Source organism: Anser brachyrhynchus (genome assembly GCF_964034855.1).
Source record: "Anser brachyrhynchus genome assembly, chromosome: 12".
Taxonomy (NCBI): Eukaryota; Metazoa; Chordata; class Aves; order Anseriformes; family Anatidae; genus Anser; species Anser brachyrhynchus.
In genome coordinates this window covers 19,092,571-19,118,815 of record NC_137707.1, presented here as the reverse complement: position 1 = coordinate 19,118,815, position 26,245 = coordinate 19,092,571, and the positions used below count along the sequence as shown (strand labels likewise).

General features: G+C 37.2%; 1 protein-coding gene across 3 annotated transcripts in view; it reads right to left on the bottom strand.

The window, feature by feature from the left end:
- Positions 1-26,245, bottom strand: part of SIAH1 (siah E3 ubiquitin protein ligase 1) — a 64,908-nt gene that overhangs the window by 33,235 nt on the left and 5,428 nt on the right. Inside the window, exon 1 of one of the 3 annotated variants that reach the window (XM_080552963.1) lies at positions 19,431-19,453. The exons of the other annotated variants lie outside the window; for them this stretch is intronic. The gene's annotated coding sequence lies outside the window, so the exon portion shown is untranslated. Of the gene's footprint in view, positions 1-19,430; positions 19,454-26,245 lie in introns of those variants that run through there. 3 annotated transcript variants of the gene reach the window in all.

Sequence of the window (26,245 nt, the reverse complement as noted above, 5' to 3'; positions counted from 1 at the left end):
ATATTTAAAGCATTGTAAAAATTATTATTAGTAAGATAAATGGCATTTTCCTCTTAATGTGTATTTTGTGTGCTTTGACATGATCTGGGAAACCAACCAGAAGAAGAGAACTAAATAGATTTATTTACACGGTGATACTCTGCCAACAAGCACTGGATACAAGGGCTAGAAGTCAAGTTCCAATCTTCTGAGTGAAATCCACAATAGAAAACGATGTCACCACTTCACTTTTTCTGGAAACATCGTCTGTCTTTTTTGCTACCCATTTGTCAGCACTCCATCAAGCTTCTGCCACGCTATAGTAAACTGTTAGCTACCTCAGATTATTATTAATGTAACATCTTGCACTATTTGGCTTGATAATTTTGAAGCCTCATTAGCAAAGGTTACATCATTAGTGAAGACAACTCATTACAAAGAAAAGCTGAGCTTTTATACTATGTAGTAATTTCACAAATTATATTAGTGATACCAATCAAACTACTTCTGCACTTCGTACAACTGTGCTTGTATTAGGTATTTTGTCAGTATGAAGAGAAAGTGTAATTATCAAACATTCACTCTGTGAGCAGTGAGATCAATAACATCTGGTCTCCTGTCCGGAATTCGAGCACTTGGGACATCTGACCACTTACTATCACAAACATAGTAAGAACAACAACAACAACCAAAATAAACACCACTTAATTGAATACATTAGCATAAAATGCTTCTTAAGGAAACATACTCAAGACACTCTGCTCCTATCACCAACTGCAGACACCTGTACGTGATACACACAGGATAAAAATAATAGAGATCTATGGAACTGCCTGCCATCTTTAGCATACTATGCTTCTACACTCCGCTGCGGACACAGCTTGAAGCCTAGCACGCACTTAGTTTTATTTTTCAGGGATTCTAGGAAGTCCTAAGAGGACCTCCAGATGTTGTCAGAATGCCTTCAATTTATTCTGAAATGCGTAAGCCAACTGCACTTCAATTGCTGCTAAATGTTTTCCACCATTCTTACCCTGCTGGCATTACACTCCCTTTGCAGAACCTGAGCTTAGCATGCAGCAGCCATTAAACTTATCTTGACCCATGCGAGGGGCCAGAAGAACTGAATACACTGTCTATTTTAATTTCTTTACAGTCAGCTTGTGGAAAAAGGTCAGTATGCAGAGTACGGGTGTGTCAAAGCCCATTGACACAGATGGCAATGTTACGTAGGCACACAGGGGTGGAAGTTTGCACAGGAAGTTGCAACTCCAGGTTATTTTTTGGAGACACATCACACACACCAGAAATCCCTGCAATTAGCTTGGTTGATCCTAAGGAAAGAAGGGTTAAAAATGGTGGAACCGTATCTACTTTCTCCATCCACTGCTTTCAAGAGCAACATCATGCAGCAACAGAGATACTCTGGGCACTGGCACCACTCTTAGGTGGCCATGGCCCCATAACCCACCCTGCTTTAAGCTAAATTCTTTCTCAAGCCACATCAAAAGCCCTGTCCACCCCACTTACTGTCTAGTCTGAACATATCCCACAGTATATATTTTGCTTTCAGAACCTTTTTTTTTATTATTATTATTTCAGCTACAACCTTCCTCCTTTACTGATATTCCTTGGAATATATACCAGGTTTAAAAGAAGAGTCATTTATAAAATGCTAATAAGTAGTCTGTAACTCTGGAGAGTAACATACTGCCATTAGGCTCTGTGACAGAATGCTTTCTAAAGCACGCGTATGCATTTTTCACAAGGTATGTAGAATTAATCTTTTTTACCCTAGTATGCGCAGAAATAAAAATGCAAGAAGGCAAGTTTCCCAAAACATGCTTTTGCTAGAGTTTGATGGATTTGCCTTTATTTCACATATGGAAAACAGCAGAATACATTGTGCCTTCCCTGGTATATGCATTTGTTCATATTTCCTCTTGAACTCCCCTACTCAGGAGGGAGTTTCCCAAACGAAGACCTTCCAAGTAGTGCTCCATATCAACTTTGACCCTGAAGCATCTAGCTGACATGCCAGTATCTTCCAATGGTGACATATCTATTCCCCTGATACATGAGCACCTTGAACTCAGTGTTATGTACTCCAAATTGCAGGGATGAATTCATCAAGATGCAATGCTGCTGATTTAGTAGGATTGCATAGGGTTGTATTTGGGTTGTTCAACTTGGCAATATTTTCATCTCTATTTTGAAAGCATACCGGAGAAAGGCAAGAAAACCCCAGACTACCCCATTAGCTTCATTTCTATTTTTCTCCACTGCTAGTACTCTGACAGATGTTAGTAAAAAAAAAAAAAAAAAAAAGGAAAAACTGCAGCACGCCAGAATACTATTCCTTTGGAAAGTGTCATTCTGCCCTGTTTCTTGCATTCTCATTTTCAATACTGTTCATATCTTTATCAGCAGGTCTTCTGAATACCTGATGCACTCTGAAATAATTACATTTTTCTTCCATTTCTGTTTCTACCCCCATACTAATGTCTTAAGTTACACAGGTAAAGACAGAATATAATCACAGTACAGACACCAGAATCTAACCATTCCTATATACAGAACTTCCATAATGAACCCACAGGTAATTACCCACAGGTAATATCAGTATACCAGTAAAATCCTCTCCTGAAGAACTCAGTCACATCCTTGCTGTCCCACTGAGGCCAGTAAACACGTAAAAAGACAGTATTTGTCCCGTAATAAAAATACCCCACCATGCAAAACCAAACCTTCCAAGTGCCAGTTTTCTCCAAATATATATTTAAATACATATATATTTAAAACAGCAACATTTAGTCTCCCAAGTACTTAGTTCATACTTCCAGATTTAAAACCTAATACTAGCAAAGCAGTTTTGAAAACATTATCCCAAGCTAATAAATAAATAAATAAAAGGAATTTTTGAGTTGAGAATTCCCCTCTTGAAATGCAGCATGGATACTTAATACAACACCTCATTTGTTTTCCCAGCATTTTTAAATACAGGACAATTGTGCATTCACATGTTCATTGAAATTTTATACTTTGTTTCCAATAAAAATATTTTTGTACAATTTGCTAATTCTCCAGAAGGCTTTCAACATGCTTTGCTGGCCAGGTTGGACCATCTGCAAAAGCATTATGGTATTAGCCTATCATTTCATGTTCCTGTATTGTTTGTCCAGTTTATACTAATGCTGCATGAGCTTAGAGAGGAAGGGAGAAGGACAAAGTGTGATCCATAGCTGGCACATCCGGAGTCCCCCTTTTTCAGAGGAACTATAAAAATCATTAAGTTTTTTATTATTAAAGAAATATTGCCCTATTCTTGTGGCAAAAGCAGCACCAAATGCATTAGTTTTGCTCAGTCACAGAGAAACAGAACAATTCAGGTCCAACACCCTGCTCAAAGCAGGTGCAAAAAGACCAGTTGGAACAGGGTTTTTGTCCTGTCCTGTTCACCAAGGACAAAGATCCTATGACTTCTCTGGACATCCCTTCCAGTGTCTGACCACCCTCACAATTAAATCATTTTTAATTCATATCTAGCTGAAGTTTCTTGTGTTCCATCTATTGGTTTTTTTGCCCTATCACTGTGCAACCCCCGAGAACAGTCTCTGTCTGCCTTTCCTATACCTTCCCATTAAACAGCTGTAGAAAGCAATAAGGCTTCACCTTTTCTTCTTCAGGTTCAACAAATTCAGTTCTCAGACTCTCCCCTTGTATCATGTGCTTCAGCCCCCAGGCTATCTTGGTGGCAGTTTGCTGAAGTAACTTCAGGAGAATCATAGAAAACTTTGGGTCAGAAGGGAAGATCATTTAGTCCAACTCCACTGCCATGGGCAGGGCCACCTTGGTGCTGCAGAGCCATTAAAGGGTTTCTATCACTTGTGTACCAGACAGATATATCTCAGTTAATTGACTGAAAGGTTTCAAATTCTTTCCAAAGCAACAGTAGATTGTTATTTTTTTTTAACCAATTGATCATAATGTATCATACTTTCACATTTTATGTCCTCAATCTTGCACAAAGATTTTACATGCTACAATACACATGATTTAATATGTATCAATACAAGAACTGTCAAACTTCTGTTTTCTAAAGTTTTTCTGCTGGAATGAGGAGCTAGAAAGTAGGACACTTGCTGCGTAAGCCTTACCTTCACTCACAATAAAAAGAAATATTAACAAGGACATCAGGACTTTGAAATGTGTCAAAGTTTTGCTGTCCTAGTTTTAAAAAAGAAACAGCAATGCAGTGTCTGCTACATTGAGACTGACTCCTGGGAGCCAGAGGGAAACCAGATGAAAAGCAACTTTTTTTTATTTAATGACAGCACAGCTTACTAAATTTAAACCTCCAAATAGAGACATCTTACAAAGATTTTTAAATGATACCTTATTCCACTTTAAAAAAGTTTCTAAAAGTGCTATCCATATACAGAAAAATAACAGCACAGGGATTATGTCACTTCAAGAATACATAAAACAACAGTCAATGATTGCGCACTTCAAAAAGAAAGAATGCAAACAGCCGCCTTCTCTCAGTTAGTATTGACAAAAGCTAAACAAAACCATACGCCTCCTGCTCACACTGTACCTCACAGAGCATGGTTCCAATGGGGCTCATGCAAACAGGGCAGAGGAAAGGCAATGGCCTCATGCAGGCTGGAGTGCTGGACCAAGTACTGCTTTTCTTTCTAAGAAAAGACTGCATAGATCCCTACATAATACTGCACCTGTATCTGTCTGGTAGTAGCAGAACGCCTCACATTTTCTCTGGATGGTTTCTGAAGCACTCAGAGGATCTCCATGGTTCCAACAGGGAGCCAGGTCATGTCCAATAAATAAATTGGGAGCCCACTTAAACGTGCACTCAGCCAATAATACAGCTTTCAAACTTTTTTTTTTTTTTTAACTAAGGGACACCTGGAGCAAAACAGGGATTCAACAATCTTAATTCCCATATTAAATTACTGACTACATTCCTCAGATATTTACCTTTCAGATACATTAGCCTACACTGGAGGCACAAAATCTTTGACCTCATTTAAGCTACTGCAAAAACAGAGACATAAAGATGACAGTGAAAAATATACCTAAAATTAGAAACTGAGATATTCAGACAGCATGTGCTAAATGCTGTTTTATTCACTGTCAGAGAGGGAGTGTTGGAATCAGGAAGTTCCCCAAAAACTGAAAATGAGAGTGGCTTGAGGAGTGAGAAGGAAGTGAGAATTAGTCTAACTAGCTCCTCAGTCTGCCTGTAGGCAACATAATTCTTTATATTTATTTTGTATGATTCTCCAAGGAGTCTAACCCCAAACAGTGAAGATTTTCAGCTGCTGGCAGGTGTCTAAGGCTACTAGGTTATGGTGACAGGAGTTAAACAGACCTACTGCAGCCTTCTTGCATAAAAAGCCACAGCCTGCATGGAAGCATCTGACCTTTGTTGAAAGTCATACCAGTGTAAACACAAGTGTTGTCTTTCCATAACAAGTACTTGCATAACCAGGGCAATCCTCTGATCAGATGAATTCATGTACCTTCACAAAATACATGGAAGCAAGACTGTAGCTGGAAATGACCCAACTCAAAAAGAATCTATTTATTCTCCTTTCATTTAAGGAAATATTCAGAAAGATTGTCACTTCCAGTCTTGTGAGTAGTGGTTCAGGAAAAACAACCAGCCCTCCTAATTTTCTTTCTTAGCAAAAGAGGATTTATTTTTATTTTTTTTGAGTGTCTTAGTCTCTCATAGTCAAATCTCACTCATTGTAGCAGGCTGGAGTTGGTGTTTCCTCCAGCTCATATCTGGTCTTTGTTTGCAGTCTCATTTTCTACCCTTAATTTTTGCCAAATAAGACGTTAGTGGCACGTCTAGTAATTTTAGACTTTTCTAATGGATAATAATCAATACAGTTAGTGAAACTCATCTAATATAATTACAGGAAAATTAATGGGGGAAAAAGGGCTTTTGTCTGAAACACTAAGATACCTTGGGGAAAAAAAAAGTACTATCTATGCATAAAACTTCAAAATAAACTTTTTTTCTTTGAAATATTGCCATGAGTGCCAATATTATTGTTTTTCTGAAGAGCAATGTAAAATATGACACTCTATAATGACCTAACTAGTAAAAGCAACCAAAATGAAAACGATATATGTACACACATTTTAAAGAGCTACCAATAGAGGAAGAATGCACTGTTTTGAACTGTCCTACCTAACTTGTCTTCCTATATATATATTTTTTTAACTAAATATAAGAGGCGCACAGGCATCTGGCTTCTTGACACAACATAGTTAAAATGGATCTCTGGTCTTGCCCAGCTCACCACACCACATTGGAAACTTAATCCATTATACCTCCGAATAATCTAGAAGAGACCTAGAAATAAAAATACTAAAATGAATTCAAAGTAGTCATTGGAGGAAATGGGCCGGGAAGAATTTGTTCCTTTTCAATACAACATTTAGGAAGAGACAAAGTAAATACAGCACAATCTCAATCATTTAGATGCCAAGAAAAAGGATCAACTATGTTTGAAACAAGTGATTTATTATGGTTTATGTAGTCCACGTATGCGCCCACATCCCCCTACAGGGATTTGGATACCAATGTCACGTGGACTTTTACCTACTACAAGCTGGGAAGGAGGCCAAGAACAACCTTTCCACTGGCCTTTGATAGCTATGTTTTCTATCAAGCCAAGGAAAATTGCAGAGGGACACTCAAAAAGTAACTGTATTTTTATGCTTCAAAAATCTGGACTGATTATTTTCATAAATAAAATTTTGGAAATGAAATTGTGTAAAAAATCTCAGAGAAAACCTTCATATCAGGTACAAGAGATATTCACATAGTCGACATGCATAGAACAGATCCTACATCAATGTTCTGCACATCCACATTGCTACACCGTGCAAAAAGAAAAACCAAAAAAGAAAAACCCCGAACTTAACACAGAGCCTTCGCACTGATATTTACTGTTTGATTTCTGAGCATTTTTTTCCCCTCTTTCCTGCCAATAGTAAATATTTCTACAGTTTCCACCAACACTGGAACTTTAAGTTGAAGTGAAACACTGCATCTGAACAAATATATCAATAGCTGGCCTGACTGACCAGCTGGCTCTCAAGAATCCCTCTGGCTTTCTGGCATAGTTAGGGTTTAGTCTTTTAGGATCATACCTATAGCTTTTAATATTTACAATGGTTGTAAAACATACACTACTCCAGTTTCAAATTATTTAGAAAATTTATTTATATTCTCTCTATTATGTAATGTCTAAAGGAGATCTTTTCCCCTATGAAGAGGCAGCCAGGATAGAACTTAAATATTCTAGATCACTGCAATAGCATTGGGCATTTATGTTTAAGTAACTGATTCATGCCCCAGTAATGAAGTCCCAAAGCCTACGGGAAGTAGGACAGAGAATGCAGGATTTGTGCCCGGTCTGCTGTGTCTAAGTCAAAGTAGCTGAATAACACTAATTGTATCCCTTATGAGGATGCAAGAGTTAATTAAACCTTAGGTAAGATTTCCCACAGTCAGAAGATGATACAAAATTGATCTTTATAGCCTGTAACATATTGGCATATCATAGTTTTACAAATTGATAAAAACAAATATTTGTATTAGCTCAACACAAAGGACTAAAAAAGTGCAAGGGATCAGGATAGAGAACTGAGTACAGTAGTTTATCACAGAATCAGCTAGGCTGGGAAAGATCTTCAAGATGATCAAGCCCAACCATCAACAAACCCACCAAGTCCCATCACTAAATGGCATCTCTCAGTGCCACTTCCACATGTTTCTTAAATACCTCCAGGGACAAGAACTCCAACACTTCCCTGGGCAGCCCAGTCCACTGCTCAACCACCCTCTCAGTGAAGAAATTCTTTGTGGTATTCAATCAACCTCTGTAACTTAAGACCACTTCTCCATGTCCTATCACTTATCACATGAGAAAAAGCTGCCACCTCCTTTCAGGTAGTTGTTGATGGCAATGAGGTCTGCTGTCAGCCTCCTCTTCTCCAAGCTAAACCACCCCAGTTCACTCAGCTGCTCCTCCTAAGACTTGTTTTCTAGTCCCTTCACCAGCTTCACTGCTCTTTTCTGTATACACTCCAGCAACTCAATATCCTCCTTGCAGTGCAGGGCCCAAAAGTGAACACAACATTTGAGGTGCAGTCTCCCCAGGGCCAAGTACAGGTGGACAATCACTTCCCTAGTCCTACTGGCCACATGACTTCCGATGGGTCAGGATGCCATTGGCCTTCTTGGCCACCTGGGCACACTGCTGGCTCATGTTCAGCCGGCTGTCAACCAGTGTCCTCAGGTCCTTTTCTGCTGGGCAGCTTTCCAGTCACTCTTCCCCATACCTATAGCACTGCATGGTGGATGCTCAAAACAAGAGAAGCTTAATACAGGCTGGAGTGCTTATGTTCAACTAGACCTCTCCCCACCTCCTTACTACCCAACATGCTTTTATTACATACGAAAAGGGCTTCCAATGACGTTTATGAACTTCAAAATGAACAAGACTTGACCATGCAACTTAAATTCAACCAAAAATGCCCATCACTTCGAAGTTACAGCTACTTTATAGTAGTAAGGAGCTACATTTGTTCACTAATTAGCCAACAGTATCAATGCACTTCATGGATAATAATGCTCATAGACAATAATAAATATTATCACCAAGGGATATTTCTTTCATGAATTCATGACAGCGTTGCCTTTTCATTTATTATTTAGTACGTCAGCAGAGTTGCTCAGATTTGGTCATAATGATCTAAATTAATTTACTCTTGCAGGAAATAAACTGGAAATGTGCCAAAGGCTAACAAAGCAGCCTATCATATTTATGTTATAACATCAAATGGCGAAGAACAAAAATCAATTCATAGAATCAGAGAATGGTTTGGGTTGGAAGGGACCTTAAAGATCATCTAATTCCACCCCAACCTGCCATGGGCATGGCCACCTCCTGCTAGATCAGGCTGCCCAAAGCAATTCAGAGTGATAGCTTCCACTGGCCAGGCTTAGAAGTTATTTTGCTGTTATATCTTTGACATGCAATTCTGAAATATTTTCGTACACCTCTATTACATATTCTATTATTTTTACACTGTAGTGTAGCGTATTCTGCACTTGAACACTTCTATTTTTTCTTAAGATACTTAGTATTAAAGGGCACTTACTGGATCTCAGTTAGTTGGATTGACAGTAAATTTTATCTCAGAAGAGTAATGCAAACAAAGTATTCAATCCTCCAGACACCTATTGCAGTGCATTGGAGAGAGGCCAGTTCTCACTCACAATGTTCTTGGACTAAATTGAATCCAGATGTTTACATTGAATAAAATATTAACAAATGTCTCCCAAGGGCAGCCAGTCATTATTGAGTGCTTTAATAACCTAAACCAAAAATTCTTTAAGGTGACAACTAGCTTTTAGCCAGAAAGATACTTTTGTTTATTTTACTTTATATTTTTAATAATGTAGGGTATATTATTCTAATTTAATTCCAGCTTGTCATCAACAAAATACTTATCTGGGATAATTATGAAAAGCTGTAGAACAAACCATTTATGAAAGCAGTAATAACTTAGTTCTGAGCATATGGTTCCAATTTTGTTTTTCTTTTTTCCCCCCATAAACATAAGTTACTTGTTGTAGCTTTATTTTCATAACACAAATCAGATATCTTTGAGAGAGAGATCTAGACATAAAAGAAACACTGTATATGTATTTCAAAACTTGGCTCCAATAGCCCACCATTTCATCCCTGTAACAATATAGTCCTATTTAACAGTCTCCCCATTCTTGGGGATTAAATTCAGAAAAAGGCTATTATTTAATAGGAAGTTCCTGGGAAGATATTTCATCTATACATTTCTTGGGAAGATTATTTGACTCTCTCTACACAAACAAGTACTGCAGCTTGTATACACACAAATCTCAATTCTAGGTTTCACACATGTCAGTGCAAAGTTGACCTGTGAGGACTCAATAGCACGTAAAGAAATGAATATTCATTTTCAGTATGTTTGTTCATGCAGCAAGGTAGAATGCGATTCTTATTTACATTTCTACTTCCATCTTGAGTAGTTTGTCCTAATTTGCTTCATCAGGAACTTACAACATGCAGGAAACATGGTTCATTTTACTTCCATGAAGTATTTTGAAAATTAAAAACGCATACTAAATTTTCTGTTCTGTAAATGTATATTTTTCCACTCACTTTAAATGCACTTACCAACCTGACACCACCAGCACCACCCCCAGTCCAAATATAAGCCATTTTCCTGTCTCTGAAGACGAAAGATGCCCATTTTTCTCATATGCAGAAGTATCACCCTGAAATGCCACTAAGTTTTAGTCAAGAAAACTCCTTCATTACTAAGACTCTCCAGGCATTCTTTTTTCTTCCTCCTTAAAATGACTCTGACAAAGCTCTTCCCCTTCCCCATTCCAGCTGTTGCAACCATTTTTCATGCAAGGAATCTCTGGCCTCCTGTTTTACCAGGTGTATTTACCACATCAGAGTGGTGAAACATGGCTGTATCACAAGGAGAAGTCTGACCCAGAGACTTCAAAAGAAATTAGTTTTGCGTCCAAGAGAACTGTTTACATTATGTGTGTTAAAATGTAGATTTTCCAAAAGCTGGAAATCCCTGCAAGGTACAGACATTTCTAGAGAACCTTTAAACACAAATGCTGTGAGGAGTTACTACTAAGTTCAAAGAATGATCAATGTCAGATACACCGGAGAATTTAACAATCCCATTTGATACTTCTCTAAAATAAGAGATGGAAATATCTGGGACATGTTAAAAGCTTTCAGTGCATTTGTCACAAAGATACAATGGAATGGACAAAAGTGCATCAGCTACATCTCTCAACTACTATTCAGACAGAAATACTTGCAGGACTTCCACACTAGGGACGCAAAGGCCAAGCCAACAAACATGCTTGGTGAGGCCCTATTCAGTGACAAGGCAGGAGAAGATATCACATTAATTTGCAACCTGAAATTAGGCAAGGAGTCTGAATGCCTTAATCTGTTTTGCAACAACAGATATGCATCCTAAAACTGTCAATGATGTAAGAAGTAGACTTTCTGGTCTTGCCTTCTGGTTAACAACCAAGGAGTTTTTTTCAGAACTGTTTCAGGGTAGCAGGCTGACAAGTCTCCTTGGCCATTGACATATACATGGCTACTACCTTCTCTGCTGCTTTACTTGAGTTTCCTATCAGTTACTGTAATGATTGACCAAGTATGTCAATGACAAAAAGTCCAGTGTTATACTTAATTGTGGAAAAGATGTCACAGAGCAGATTCTTCTTTCTTCTACACGGACTGGATAGTATCACTGAAAATATTCCATTTACATATATTTTATATTTTGGAGATTCTTGATACTTAGCTAATGGAAAAGCAGTAGGTCCTAAGAATGTACTCAGACACTACAAAAATAACTGTAGTACACAGATCTGTAACAACTGGATTACAGCTCACTCCTTCCAGGCCCTTCTCCTCCCTTGAAAATCCTGGCATATTAGTCTAAGGGCCAGCCACCCTTCAGGTTCCCCATGTTTTTCCAGAGGAGTTTCTAACTTCTAGGTGTTTGTACACAAACTACATACAAAATGTCAATACAACCATAAAACCAGCACTACCTCTCAGAAGAACACTTAAGCCTAGATGGAAATTAAGAAGATAAGATTAATTCAGCTGTAAAACTCAAAGTTCCAATTTCCACAATTGTTCGCAACCTCTGCTGAGCCAGATCCTGAAGCAACAACCAAACTACTCTGATTTGCCTAGGACCCATCAGTATATCTGATTATGCTTTCACCTACCACTACAATATCTCCATACTTTCTATTTAAAAATCAGTAAAATCAAAGGTGTATTTCAAAGTCTTTGTCATTCTTCTTTCTTGTAAAATCAAATGCTTGAGAAAGGTTTACTTAAGGAATATAAATGTTCTTTATCATCATAATTATTTGATGCTGCCTGGGTTTTCTTGGATTGAAGTGGTTCTCTAGATTATATATGTAATTCTAATAGTAAGAAGACCTTTCCAATGAAAATTTTGAAGAAGTTCCCAAAGATGTTCAGTGCCTGGGTTTAATCTGCCCTGCAAGCATACTTCAAAGCCAGAACCACTTAAATGAAAAAAAACTTTATTCGGGGCTTTCTGATCTCCATCATCCCAGGGGACTGCAGCTGGTGTCTTAACATTTCAGAGACTGAAATTCTATCTTCAGTGTAGCTGTGGTTTGATCTATTAACTACTGTGTCCTGTCACCAACTTAATGAAAAAAACTTGGAAGACAATATGTTATGTAAATTTAATCCATGTAGCAGCAGCATTATCTAGCCAAACATTACCCCTGGAGAAATGCATATTTCACTAAGTGTGACTGCCACAATAGAAGATGTTCTGAACTTTGTTTAGAAACAATCTAAACAGCCACATCATGTCTCTAACTCTGGTCTTATAACTGATAATGAACAATTCAAGCACAAGACTGATGACAGGAAACATCCAGAGAAAATGTTTTGTGTGTACAGTCCTCCTGAGAAAGAACTGATGCTGGTAAATAGGAACCACAAAATAGGCAAACTTCCTGTTTGTAATGGTAGAGCTGTCACAAGGGAAGAATCACGGGCACAAACAGTTTGAACTTAAAATAATAAAGTATGTTAAACAGAAAACAACAGGTTCAAATACCTCCACACAGTGTTTCACAGCCTAAAGAATGTTGCTTTAAAGTCAATACAAGTTTCTAAGCAAATAACTGGAATTTATCTGCAAAGTTATCCCAGATGGTCCTTCTTGGCTTGACACCACAGTAGCTGCCTCAATAACAGGCGTGATAAAACTCAGTCATCGTATTAAGATAACAAAGCAGCTTAGGGAATATATTACCATTTGGAAATTCCCTGGAGGATTCCCACGAGCCAGTTAAATGTCAGATATTATCAGTGTCTAAAAGAGACCAGCATGCCCTCTTACAGATGTGCTGGGATGAGTGTAGGGGCTTCCTGGGAGACACAAGAAATGGAACTCCTCCCAGAACCCCAAATGACTAAGAAGTGGTTGCAGAAAAAGCCTTAACTTCAGAATATGCATCTTTGTTAATAGTCCTTCACAAATAAAGCCTCATACAAGAAACAAAGACTCATTCACTCTGAAAATTGCCCAAGAAATGAACTCTGAAACTAATACGTTCAGAGAGGAAACAAAAATCCTCCTAAACTTGGACCAATGAGTAGCACCATTTGGCTAAGCAAAGCACTTGAAATGGATATTAAGAAGTCCTTTAGCCTTCATTCTTAATTTGCGACCTCTGACTCTCCCTCAGATCCTCCTCTTCTGCTCATTACCATCTCTCATTGCATTAATTTAAGAGTTTGCTCATAAGATCCTCTAATGCTAGTTCTGTTCATACCATACGCTCTTCAGCTCCCAGTAGGATGCTATGGGTAAATACTTGTGTACTCCAGAAACACACCAGAATCTCTTCACATGGCAATCACATGAACATTCCCTAGCCTAGAACAGACTGGTAATAAATATTAACTTTATCCAATGGCTTGGTAAGAATTTTAGAGCGAAATTCAATTGAATACTGGCCTTTACAAACTTCATGGGGACTAAGGTATGCAATTCTTGTGTATCATTTAAAGGAGCTGGTAATTACTCAAGTACTGCTTAAAGAAAACTGTGTAAGTGCACACTGAGTGAGAAATAATACCTAATCTTGAGATTATGTGGTAGGAGAAAGAAAAATTTCAGAACTTTCATTTTTCAAAATCAAAGTGTTTAGACATGGCAGAACTATCATCTTGTATTCACCATCATCGCATCATTTACCATGCTGTACTTTTAATTTCAAACTTGAAAAGCTACACTGAAGCTATTTCACCATCAAAAAGAGAACTGAATTTGCCCAATTGAAAGTTTCAGAATTTAGACACAAAGAACTGTGTTTATGGATGAAATTTTTTTCTTTTGTGACAAACAGTTTCTTTGGAAGTACAAGAGAGAAATATTCTCGGTAAATTAAATACATCTTGGAAAAAATCTTTCAAAGGCTTCTTAACTGAAGTTGCTTAGGCTCACAAGAATATTTTAAATAGCACATAGACATTTGAAAGTCAATGGGAACAAAGCATCTTTAAGTTTTATTTCATAAGAATTAGCAACAAATAGCTATTGAAAAGACAGTTTGTTACTAGCATAGAAATACGGCTTTTTTTTTTTTTTTTTTAAAAAAAAAAACAACAACTGTGCTCTTGTAAAACCAAACCAACACCTGATTCCTTGTTCAAACACTTTCTGAAAGTCTGCAGAGCCAACGTAGAAAAGGTTCGAAGCATTAGAGGTGATTTTAATCCCTTTAATGAGGTAGCAGTAATTGCCTTTACTGTTCTCTTCTAATCAGCAATGTGCTAACACACTTGCTGCTCTGCCAGGCAGCTGTGAAGTGTACTCTTCCTTTTCCCAGGGCCTTGATTATTGCTTCCTCCAGTGACCACAACAATCCATTCTGATTTTCATTAGGGATGGCTGTGGAGTGGAATCCTCTTCTACAGACAGAGCCACATGAAACTAAAATGCTAACATTAAGTTAAGTGAATTCTTCAGAGCATTCGATGGGCACTTTAAAATATGCAAGACAACTTAAACAATCAATCACCTGCAATTTCAGCAATATTTCCACTTAGCCAAAACTAAAAGAAGAAGTGCTATTAAGAAAACACAGGTATATTCAGAGCCTCTAAGTCCATGCCAAAAATCAAATCCCACAATGTTGTCTTCTATGCCCCAGCTCCCCAAGCACAGAATTTGCAAAACAGTAGGTTAATTTTGGATGAATCAACTCTTCCTTACTGCAGCTTTCTCTTACTTAAGATGAGGCCATCCACTTGCCTTGGATGAGAATATTTTAAATAAACCCATTCATATGGGATTTATCCTAGACTCTTCTGCAAGTCCTAAACATTTATGAACAGTATGAAGCACATACCAAATCCTACTTCAAAACAACACAAATTAGCTTAAATAGCTACATTGACAATGCCATGGATGGTGTCAACTAGATCTGAACTTTCCTAGAATGCAAAGATCTTTGAAATCACTTCTGCCTTTTGTCTTCGAAATGAGAACCTCTTTATTAACAAGGGTTTTGTATCTGCCTCTGGAATGGAAGAATTACTGTTACCATACCCAGCTCTGCAGCCCTACACACCGACTTTTCCAATAAAGAAATAATACAGAAAGCACAAAACCATACCAAGCACCAGCCAAGAATTGCACATAAACATATTCAGAAACTCACAGTTTTTGTCATCTCTGACAACCAAACACTGTGCAAGTTACTTGACCAGATCTGAAATCTGATATACTTACGCAGTCTAGCCCTGGCAGGGAGTTTTCCCCTTTCTCACGCTAGGAATGTGACTTTAAACAAAACTACATAGCTGAATTACGCTCCCACATAATCATTTAAAAATAAACTAAATTTAATTTTTTTTTTGTGAATTCATTTTCAAAACTTTTCTGTTGATTTGTATGCTTAATCCCTCAGAGAAGTACCATGCCCAGACTATAACCTTCTACATAATTATTGACAATTAGCAGGGCTATCTGTGTACTAGTTATCTAGGACTTTGTTGAATACACGTACACTACAAAGCACATCTCAAAAATAGAAGCTTCCATTTAATCTCCTCTGCATTACAGGGAAATATTTGGCACTTGTTCATAATACATTAGCTTCTAAGTAACATAATAACAGAGCTAGCTGTCTGACTCCAGGCTATTTCTGAAGCTGCTAATTTGATTTTTTTCCAATAAACAGAAGAGTTTCCCCATTATACATAATATTATGTAGCTTTTTTGCTTGCAATGAATTATCCCAGGTTGCCACATAACTAGATAAACTGAAAAGACAAATGTTGTTTGTGTCAAATAACCTTCATTGGTAGCATCCACTACGCACAATGTTGGATGTAAAGTGACAGTATAATGATTTTTTAATAAACATACTTTATACTTTTGACTGATTTATGTGACAGTAATGTATCTTATGTATCAAACGAGGAGGGGTGTATGCTCAGAGGGCCACACTAGCACAAAGCTGTAGCACGGGCATGGCACAGGGTGGCTGGACAGCTGAAAGTCATGCAAGTTCCATGTGCAGATGAAGTTGTTCTAGATTAACACTGTTTTTATAGATAAATTTACTTGGCATACAGGAGGACATTCCCATATCTAAGGAGAAAAAGGAAGCCAAAACCCTTTGGAACCATCAATATAACCGTGTCCATTTAAAAAAATGCACACCAGTACAGCATGCAAGTGTTTTTATGTCAATAATGAGCTTCTAGTTTAAGTCACAACTTCAGGATAACTCCAGTACTGTACATACACGTTCTGTCCCATCTCAGACTTGCTCTTGAGCTCAATAGAGCAGTTTCAAGGAGAAATGAGGGAAATTTTTTTAAATTTTATGTCTAAAGAGCCAGTAAAACAGAGCTGAGGGGCTTTTAAAAGAGAAAAAGTGAGAGTTCTCTTGCCCAGTGTGTACATGGAAACTTATTTGGTACTTAAACATTTCAGATTTAGGTTTTGGTTTCATTATTGGTCATTGCAGACTCTTTCGAAACACAGAAGACTGAATTTAGAATTGAATTCACATAACTTTGTTCTTAACTCCTCTTACTGTAAGAATAAGACTAGCAATCAATCACAATTTAAAGAATGCATTGCTGTATGACTGACTTGATCCTACACTTTGTTCAGTTAAATACTCTGAAAATGATGTGAACTTTTCCAGTGATGACGCAACTACCCCTGCCCCCAGACCATCAAAGAAGAACTAACATTAATTTAGTAGTTTATTAAATCACACAGATCGTGTAAGCAGGTTTTTGGTACAGGTGCCAGTTTCTCCTAGATGACATGCTGCTGTTTAGCTGAGATTAGCCAGACTGCCAAGGATATGCAAGTATACATACTTTGCCTTGTAGGTAGCCATAAATCAAAGACGTACAGTTTCCCCCCAAAAAAAGAGAGATATAATTGTTGTTAATAATCTCTAAATGTATCTTTGATTGATATGCAGCTGATACTAAGAATGTATTTGCATTTCAATGATAAAACCCAAAATAACCTGAGAATTTACTCGGACTTGCTGATTCCACATTTCAGATTTTATTTGGTATAGTCAAACTATTTACTTTTCAAAATATCAATCTGATAGGTTTACTGTTATTTTGACAATTTGTTAGAGTTGAAAAAAATAATTCAGAAATAGTCATTTTCTGGTCATTCAAATCCAAAACACGCAACACTCAATAAAACCTTGGAAAACAAAAATGGACAATTTGAGAAACAAATTAAATGATTACAATACTCTGTTTAAAATGATAATCATCTCCTTGAGTGTTAGAGAACAGAGTAAATAAAAAAAAACAGGAGTCCCTCTGATTACTACCTTAGGATTTAGTCACAAACGTTCCACATGTTGAGAGGAAAGGATTCAAAGAAAGGAAAAGATCCATAGCCTGGACAGCAGAGATAACAGTGATGATGCCACTAGTGGGAGAGTAAGAGTGGAAAGAATTGAGAGAGAATTTTCCTATAGTGAACAGTTTCCTACATGACCCTTTTCTTATTAACATTGCTGGTACACAGTCCAATCCTTGAAGACAACGGGTTAGCAGTGCATAAATATGATAGCTCACTCATGCAATAATTCTGAAGCTTTTAGTACTGCTGTCCAAGACGCTCCTTTTGTAAATGAGGTCTTCAGCAACCACATTTAGATTTCTTAATCATTTTATCCATCAACTTAAAGTAGTAATATTTAAATAAATACATTCTTTATTCCACCTTTCATATCTGCTTTCATGAAAAGAAAGCAAGTAATGACTGCTACAGACATCATTCATAATAGTTTATTTCTTGTGATCTCACATAAAAGTCATTCTCATCACTGCCTTCTGAAAAAAGAGCATCACCTCCTCACCGAAGTCATTTCTAGAAGGGCCAAACAACTGCAGTACAAGCTGACAATAACAGGACATGCATAAGCAACATCTCTTTCCAAGTGATGAGTACCCAGAGAAATTCCACACTTATAACAAGCTGGGAACATTTTTCTTGTTGGTCACGAGGATCCAGTGCGCCAGTTCAGGGGCAGGAGGGAAAGAAGTACGAAGTACTAAACCATCTACTTCCAACTCCCAAGGAGACTTCAACTACACATTTTTTTCCTGTAGCTCTTTTTGTTCTTTCAACTGGAAGATAAAATAGTAGTATGAACATTGATGCCACCTTATGCTGCTCATATTGACCTGAGAACCATAAATATTTTTTTCACAGCCACAGGCAATACAGGACCTGGACTGCAGCATGTCAGTTCCACATATTGGCTGCTCTAGAATTTTCTCAAGCTAAAGGGAGACATGTATGTTTCTGGTAGGATGGAAACAAGCAGCGGGTAATCAAGCATCTGGAGATGTGTAGCGTATGTTAGGAAGGGAGTTGAAGAATAATAGATGGAAGTTTCTTGTTAAAACAAAAAGAATGCATGCCCCCAGGCTTCAGTAAAGAACAAGACATCTGAATTCCTATTGTCCTTAAGTAACCACTGCAGCCATCTCTGCAGACATCTTCATGGCATTAATATCATGCTATTATTCAGGTATTTCCTCTTCCGAGTACTTAGTCTAAAACTTCTAGTTGTAGGTTTGGTCACCTGCACTTTCATGTATAGGTCACATAAGGAAAATGAAATTCCCTAAAACCAGCTTAATTGTGTAAGGCCTCCAAGAAATGTTTAGTTGGCATCATTCAGTTTATTCCGTGTTGTACTGAGAGAATTCTGCTAATAAAAGACAAAGTTGCCTTCATGGCATGAAAAAAAATAACCTTATTTCAGCTTATAAATGATTCATTATTTGAAAGAAAAAAGGTGCCCTGTATGCAGAAAGATCAAGCAAGAAACCAGAATAACTCTCATACAAAATTATTTTAATAGTTAGGGTACCGTCACTTCAGTAAACAATTGTGTAGAAATCTGGAAGCATTTTTTGTTATAGAAAATGTATTATGAAAAAGGTCCTTTCAGGCTGGGAAGGGAGTGCTGGATTGCAAACCATGTTATGCAAGCTTGCTTCTCTAGAAGCCAAAAACCCTGCCCCATCAATTGCATAACCAGCTCCAAGGGAGAGCTGAGCCCTGTTCCTTAATGAAGGAGCCCCGATGGAAATTCAGCAAGCTACCAGCCTTCCCCAGGCAATAAACAAGGCATTTACTGTCACTTGGTATTTACTGGAGCCAATTGTGTACAGTTTGATTCCCGCCCCCCCCCCCCCCCCCCTTCCTCATTTCACAGTGTAAACAAAGAAACAACTTACAAAAAAATGACACTAGGCAGACTGTCTCCTGTTGACACCATCCTGATCTGGGAATCATATTGCCCCTTTGAAATGCTGAAAAAGCCTGTAGGCTGCGGGTACGATTCTGAAAGGAAGTGGGAGAGGCAAAAGCAAAAACAAGATGCTCTGCAATGGAATGCAGTAAAGAAAAACGAACATTTCAACCAAGATTTAAATTCCTCAAGTGTGGGACAAGACCTACTGATTTCATCCTAACAGCTGAAACCAATACATAAACCCCACATATATAGACATAATGTCTATATATAGACGGTAAAAATCATGCTTCACTACAGATCAAGATAACCATTTGGTAACCGTGTTTTTACTGTATTGTACATTCTAGATTGTAGCTCTCAGTCCTGTTACAGGCCATGCCAAACTGTTTTGTTAGGTTTGTACACGTAATAAGTTTACATAGCAAAGTGTAACTAAAAATAATGGGATAACTTGCATTTTCCACGTACACCTGCACTGAGTCTCAATCAGCATTAGTATTATTCTCCCTCTGATATTAGCACTGCACTACTTAAGCTTTCTGTGTGTATACTGCTCTTGCTTTTACTGTTCTCTGTGAACTGATTTAACATACAGGATGCTGCACTGTTGCTTTCCCATTACAGTAAAAAGGAGAAAAGGAGGATACAAAATCCAATGGAATCTTGACAGTCTGTTGGACAAGTCTGGTGAAGGGATGACACTTCACTTTCCACAGCCAAAAGCACATGAAGAACTACTAAGAATATTGGAATTTATGTGCATCCCTCCCTGGCCACCCCCCTGCCCCCCCCCCCCCCCCTTTTTTTTTCCTTTAAATTTCTTCCCTTAGCCTTCCAATCACATCCAGCTTGGAAAGGCTGACTAGAGATTTCACTGAGACGCCGTGCTGAAATTAAGAATGGCAAATGTTGAGATAGACTGGTAAACGTTGTTTAAATGTAGTTTTTCATGCAACATGGCTTTACCCTTGATATAATGGCAGAATTTTTATGGCTAGTATTGTATTTTTCTAAATATCACACTTGTTGATTACTGGTTAGGGTAAAGATGATTTTTTTTTTTTTTTTTTACATATATATAACGACATTCAAATTTGCATAGTTTTTTTTATAGCAGCAGTTTACAAACAGTATCTCCTGGAAAAGTCTTGTGTTATTCATATAATACATTGCTTTGTCAATCTTTTTTTCCTGCAAAGCACTCAGCAGAACTGAAAGATCTGTAAAAACTTCAACTGTTTTTCTTTAAAACCACTAGTATCCGAGTTACATTTCCTTCACAGATTTACAGAGAGACTTAAGTATGACAAAAGTACCCACAACTGAAGAAAGCAGCTGTGCAGTCACCCAACAGGAAAACACACACCATTTTTTATATTGTGTCACATTTTACTCGAAAAAAAGTGCTACCAACTAAATATCTAGTTCAGTATTTCTAAGTCCATATAAGCAATCGACTGCAAAAAGCAAAACAATGTTTCTGTTCATAATATAGAGCCCAGCAATTAAAGATCTGTGCACTAACAGGAAACACTCAAAGAAAGGCCTTTTGATTTTTCAGTTATTAAGATTCCTTAGGTATGATTCATAAGATTAAAATTGATGAAATTCAGAGTCAGCACAAACCCTCATCTCTTTCTTGGATCAGCCTGCACAACTCAAAGGATTGAGCAACATATCCTAGCTGCCTTTAAGACAGATTCAATTACCCTGGCCATGACTCAGGATAGCCTTGATTATAAACAACTAGATAACCAAACACAAAGACAGAAATTATAAGAGATACATTAACAGGAGCATTTTTGCACATGATACACAAGGAGTGAGATAGACCAATCAAGAACTATCAAGTGCCATTAGTGAGCATCTACAACCAAACCAGCTCTGAGCATATAATATTTTCCCCTTCACTATCAATTTTCCTACAAGTGATGTTACAGCATGCATACGGGTGATTCCTTTTGTTCTGTTGCTTTATTAAAGTGACTGCTTTACTCCCCTTTCTTCCCGATTGCTTAGAAATCCAGCATCTTTTTTTTGAGATATTAAACTTCCCCTAGAAGGATGTTTTGGCCATACCTATTTCTGTAGCATCCTAAAAGTTACTTTAAACACTGATGAAATTAAGTAACACATGACTGATTGACCAGAGCTTAGCAAGTGAAGGCCTTTTCAGCCATCACCTTTGCCCTCACATTGTTTTCTAATTAGTTACTGTGTTTGAATCTATGCCAAAACACACACACAGTTAGCTAAGCATCCATTAAAACTTCACGCAGTAAATTAATCAAGTTGAGCAATCCTTTTTCACTCTGTTAAGCCAAATATATATTGCCTTGGCATTATGGAAACGCTTCAAGAACCAAAGTGAAATATGTGCATTATATATAACTCTGAAATGTTTTCAATTAATGGAAAAGTTTTGGCAGAAAGAACACTTACTTTCCCTCGAAATCAATGGGAAGGAGTCAATTAATGCAGTTTTGAAAATTCCCTTAGGTGTACAGATGAATATTCAGTTACCAAATACAATTGTAGTCAAAATTTTCAGTGAACTAGAGTGGCCTGGATAAATTGCTTATTTATGATTCACTGTAGTAGCTAATGTCATGTAACACACTCTAAATAGAGGCACATCTTCTGAGGCAAAACATATCCAAATGTATTCCTTGTATGATTTTAAACAAGTTAATAGAGATTATATCATCCCATGACGTGAACTACTCATGTTTTTGATCCAAAGTATAAAATTCCCATAAAACAAAAAAGACATTAGGGCAGATATCTGTAGATACAACACAATTGGGCTGCTTCATAAATAAGCAACCTGTGACCATTGCTCTTAATCTACAATATTAGTCTCACCCTACTAATTGCCTCCACAAACTCAATTACACCAAATTCAGTTTCCATCTAGGAACTCTCATTAAAACAAAAGAATTTGCAGCTGTATCTACTTACAGATAGATTTGCTTAACAGTTATAATCTCAGTCAATTTCCCAAGATTTAGTACTTTTATTAAAGATATTTAATAATCAGTTTTGCTGATAAAGAAACAGAAATGCAAGTGAGACAAAGTCAATTTTGACATTTCCTACCAGTGAGGTTCCATTATTTTTTGAAAAATATCTTTATCGGTGTAGGTGACAAAAGAATCTCTCACCTAGTCATTTACTTATACACAGATGGGTCTTAATGGCATGATCTCTCTTAATTCTCTGCCTGCAGCATTTTATCTCCCAGAATGCAAAATCCAGACCTTAGGACTACCATCCGAATTATTATGTGAACGACAATTACTTATCATCTACATGTCAGGCTATGTGATTTTCTGGTCGTGTTTGGCTTTAGACTCTATGAAAGCACAATATATCATTAACTACATACAACATGTAGGCTAAGTATGAACACAGAAGAATGACAGTAGCTTCTAGAGAAGCAGAACAATAACTCCTTGCATAGCGAACTATTTAAAAAGACATAACTTAATTATAATGGACTGCAAATAATGAAGAAGCCCAAGTTAAAAAGCAAGTCAGAAATCTGCCATGCTTGACTTTGAATAAGAATGAAGTTGTTATATCAAGGAAGCATCTTGCCTCCATATAAACATCAAGTTTTTTTTTTTCTTTTGGTATGACGTATTTATATATACAATTACAATAAATATCCTAAAACATATGGATCCAACAAATACATGAATATTGCATTCCTTTCTTCCCTATATGCTTTAAGAATGCAACAGTATGCCTGTGAGCCTGCCAAGCAAGTCTTCTGAACTCATTGGTAAAGAATATACATATTGAATAAAGCCTCATAAATTGAGCACCAATTCTCTATTACCATGTTCAAACCAAGTTGCAAGAGGAAACTACTAACAAACAACTCTGTAGTTCCAAAGCTGCAAAATTCAAGTCATTTCATGCTTTCAGTGGACCTCTTTACACTTTGTAACATAACTTACAGAACAAGGCTGGTGTGATTAAGACTAATAATGTGCATAGTGAAATGCATAGTATACCTTTTCCTATAAAACTCAAATGTAGAGAACTATAGTGGTTTAAGATTTAATGGCACTACCAGCAAAGTATGGATACGTCTAAGATATATTTTCTTTAAATCTCCTATGTTACCACCAACAGTAGCACTTGCAGGCACTCTTTTTAATAAAGTAACTCATTATTAAACTGCCAGACCAGACTTTCAGCAGATGGAGTTAATTAACAAATGTAGCATACCAGGCCGGCAAAGAACGTCTCAAAAAGAGTTAAAAGCAAAATGGTAATACATGGAACATTGATCAATTCCATACCATTTGGTAATTGTGTTACCATTAAGCAGATCCTGTCTTCCACAGATTTACCTTGGTGACTAAACAAGCATATGATCTGTGAAATTTATACCTACTGTGATTAAAAAAAAAAGCTGTCCGTTGGAAACTTTCATAGGCTATTTCCTGTTGATTTGTTCTACTTAGGTATCTAGCTAGTTTTTGTTGGCAGAATTTGCTGTTGCTGAACAACTGGAATGCTTCAACTTTTACATTGACAGGCAGGTTTTCTGTATGTGTGTGTGATCTCCCTATTTTACATGTCCTGGCTGTTCTGAAAATGACAAATCAGGTTGAAAGGCTGCAGATGAAGATTATTTCCCTTCCATAAAGTATATTCTGGTATTGTTGTGTCTGCAACTGTGCACCAACATATGTACATAGAAACCAACACATACAGCACTCTGTTTTGTTTCTGAACAAAAACATGCCATGCTTCTCAACCTAAGGTTTGTTCCACAACAAACTTGAAGAGATTCAGAAAGAGTTTCGACAGTCACCTTCTCAATCACCTCCAAGCATGCAGTTCTATAGACTAAAATTTTAATGAGAAAGCTCTTAAGTATTTTCAACTTTATCAAAATTTTAGCTTCAACAATTACAATTGTGACCCCCCTTTGGGTTCCCCAGTACAAGCAAGACATCGACAAACTGGCAAGAGACTGCCCAGCAGAGGACTGCCAGGATGGCTGAGGCCTGGAGCACTTGCCCGGTGAGGAGAGGCAGCTGAAAGAAGGCAGGTGCAGCCTGGAGAAAAGTGCAGGGCTTTGGGGAGGCCTAGCAGCAGTCCCCCAGCACCTGCAAGGAGGTTATTGAGGAGCCACAGATAGGCTCCTCACAGCAATATATGGTGCGAGGGTGAGAGAGAAGAGACAAAAAACAACCAAGAGAAGTTCAGACTGGATACAAGGAAAAAGTCTTTCAAGCATGAGGCCAGCTGAACAGTGGAACAGCTTGTCTCAGTTGTTGGAGGTTTTTAAGACCCAGCAGGATAAGGCCCTGAGCAGCCCGATCATGTAGCTGATCCTGCTTTCAATAAGAGGTTGGACTAGATAACTTCTGAGATTCCTTCCAACCTGAATTAACCTATGATGATACTAATTTTGAAAGCACCACTGGGCCCTACTTTGTACTAATTGTTGACCAAGTTCAAAAGCAGGGAGAATAAAATAGTTATGACCTTTTACCAGACACACTTAGGCTTCACAAAGAACATAAAGAACTTTGGTACCAATAATGGCAAAATAATGAAAGAAGCACTTCATTTTAAAAACGGAGAAATAATTAACTAGATGCCAACTATGCTACTCTGAAAAGAGGAACTGCATAGACATGACACTGCAATATTCATGGAAACAAGGGTTAACATAACAAAATTCTTGTATTTGTACACAAGCAATTTCCTTTCGCCCATCCTCCCCAAAGGGAGGTTCTGTAAAGTCATCTTGGGGTTTGAGACACAAGCTTGGTGCTTTATTTTTGCTTCAACTACAGTATAATTTACAGTTACTGTGTTTATGGGTAATCTCAAATCCTAACTTGCATACATACAGCTGTAAAGTCTACCAATACAGAAGGATCCCTAAAGCTACACTGTTATATTTACGCAGATACAAGAATATTCATAGACTCCACATAAAGTTTTTTCAGCATATAGTAAGTTAGTTACATTTACCTCCAAAAATATTCTTATCCAAGAATTGTTTTATGCTTATAACTTCATAAGCAGTGAACAACCATAGATCTTTAGAGGGATACCTTGAATCTATAAATGAAATTCTATGCTATTTTTTTAAATTCAAGACCATTTGTTTGCCCTTGAGTATACAAACAGTCCCAATTAATTAAAAAACAAACAAACAACAAAGCAAAACAAAACTTTTTTTTTTTTTAATTCTTTCAGAATAGAATCTTATTTCAAATACATAATGCAAGTACTTTATGTAAGGGTCAGGCAAGAGGGCTGGGACTGAAATCAGAAACCTAATGAACTGAGATTATAACAAAACATGGTCACAAGGAGTCAAAGGCAGGACAGAAAGAATTAAAAAGTTAGGGGGAGTAGGAACAGAAGATCAAGCTTGTGAGAAATGGCCAGATTAATCTATTTCTAGAAAATTAAACTATTTACAAATGCAACTCATACTGCTTGAAACAGAATTTACTATAATACTCTGAGAACTGCATACCCAAAATTAAGGGATTTTGTAATCTCCCTGTGTTCACGTCGTCATTATCATAAAATAGCAATAACAGCCTCTTATCTCATCAGTTCATAGCAAAAATAAAGTTTGTAGAGCAGTGGACTCTAATAATGAGAAAAATATGAAATTGCAGAAAAAATAATTGTTCTATCTTCAAAGTAGAGTTTAAACAATGTTTAGTTAAAAAAGATAAAAGACTGTACAGTACAGTTATAAGAAAAGGAAAATATTTAATAGTGGTATATTAAATCAGCAGCATT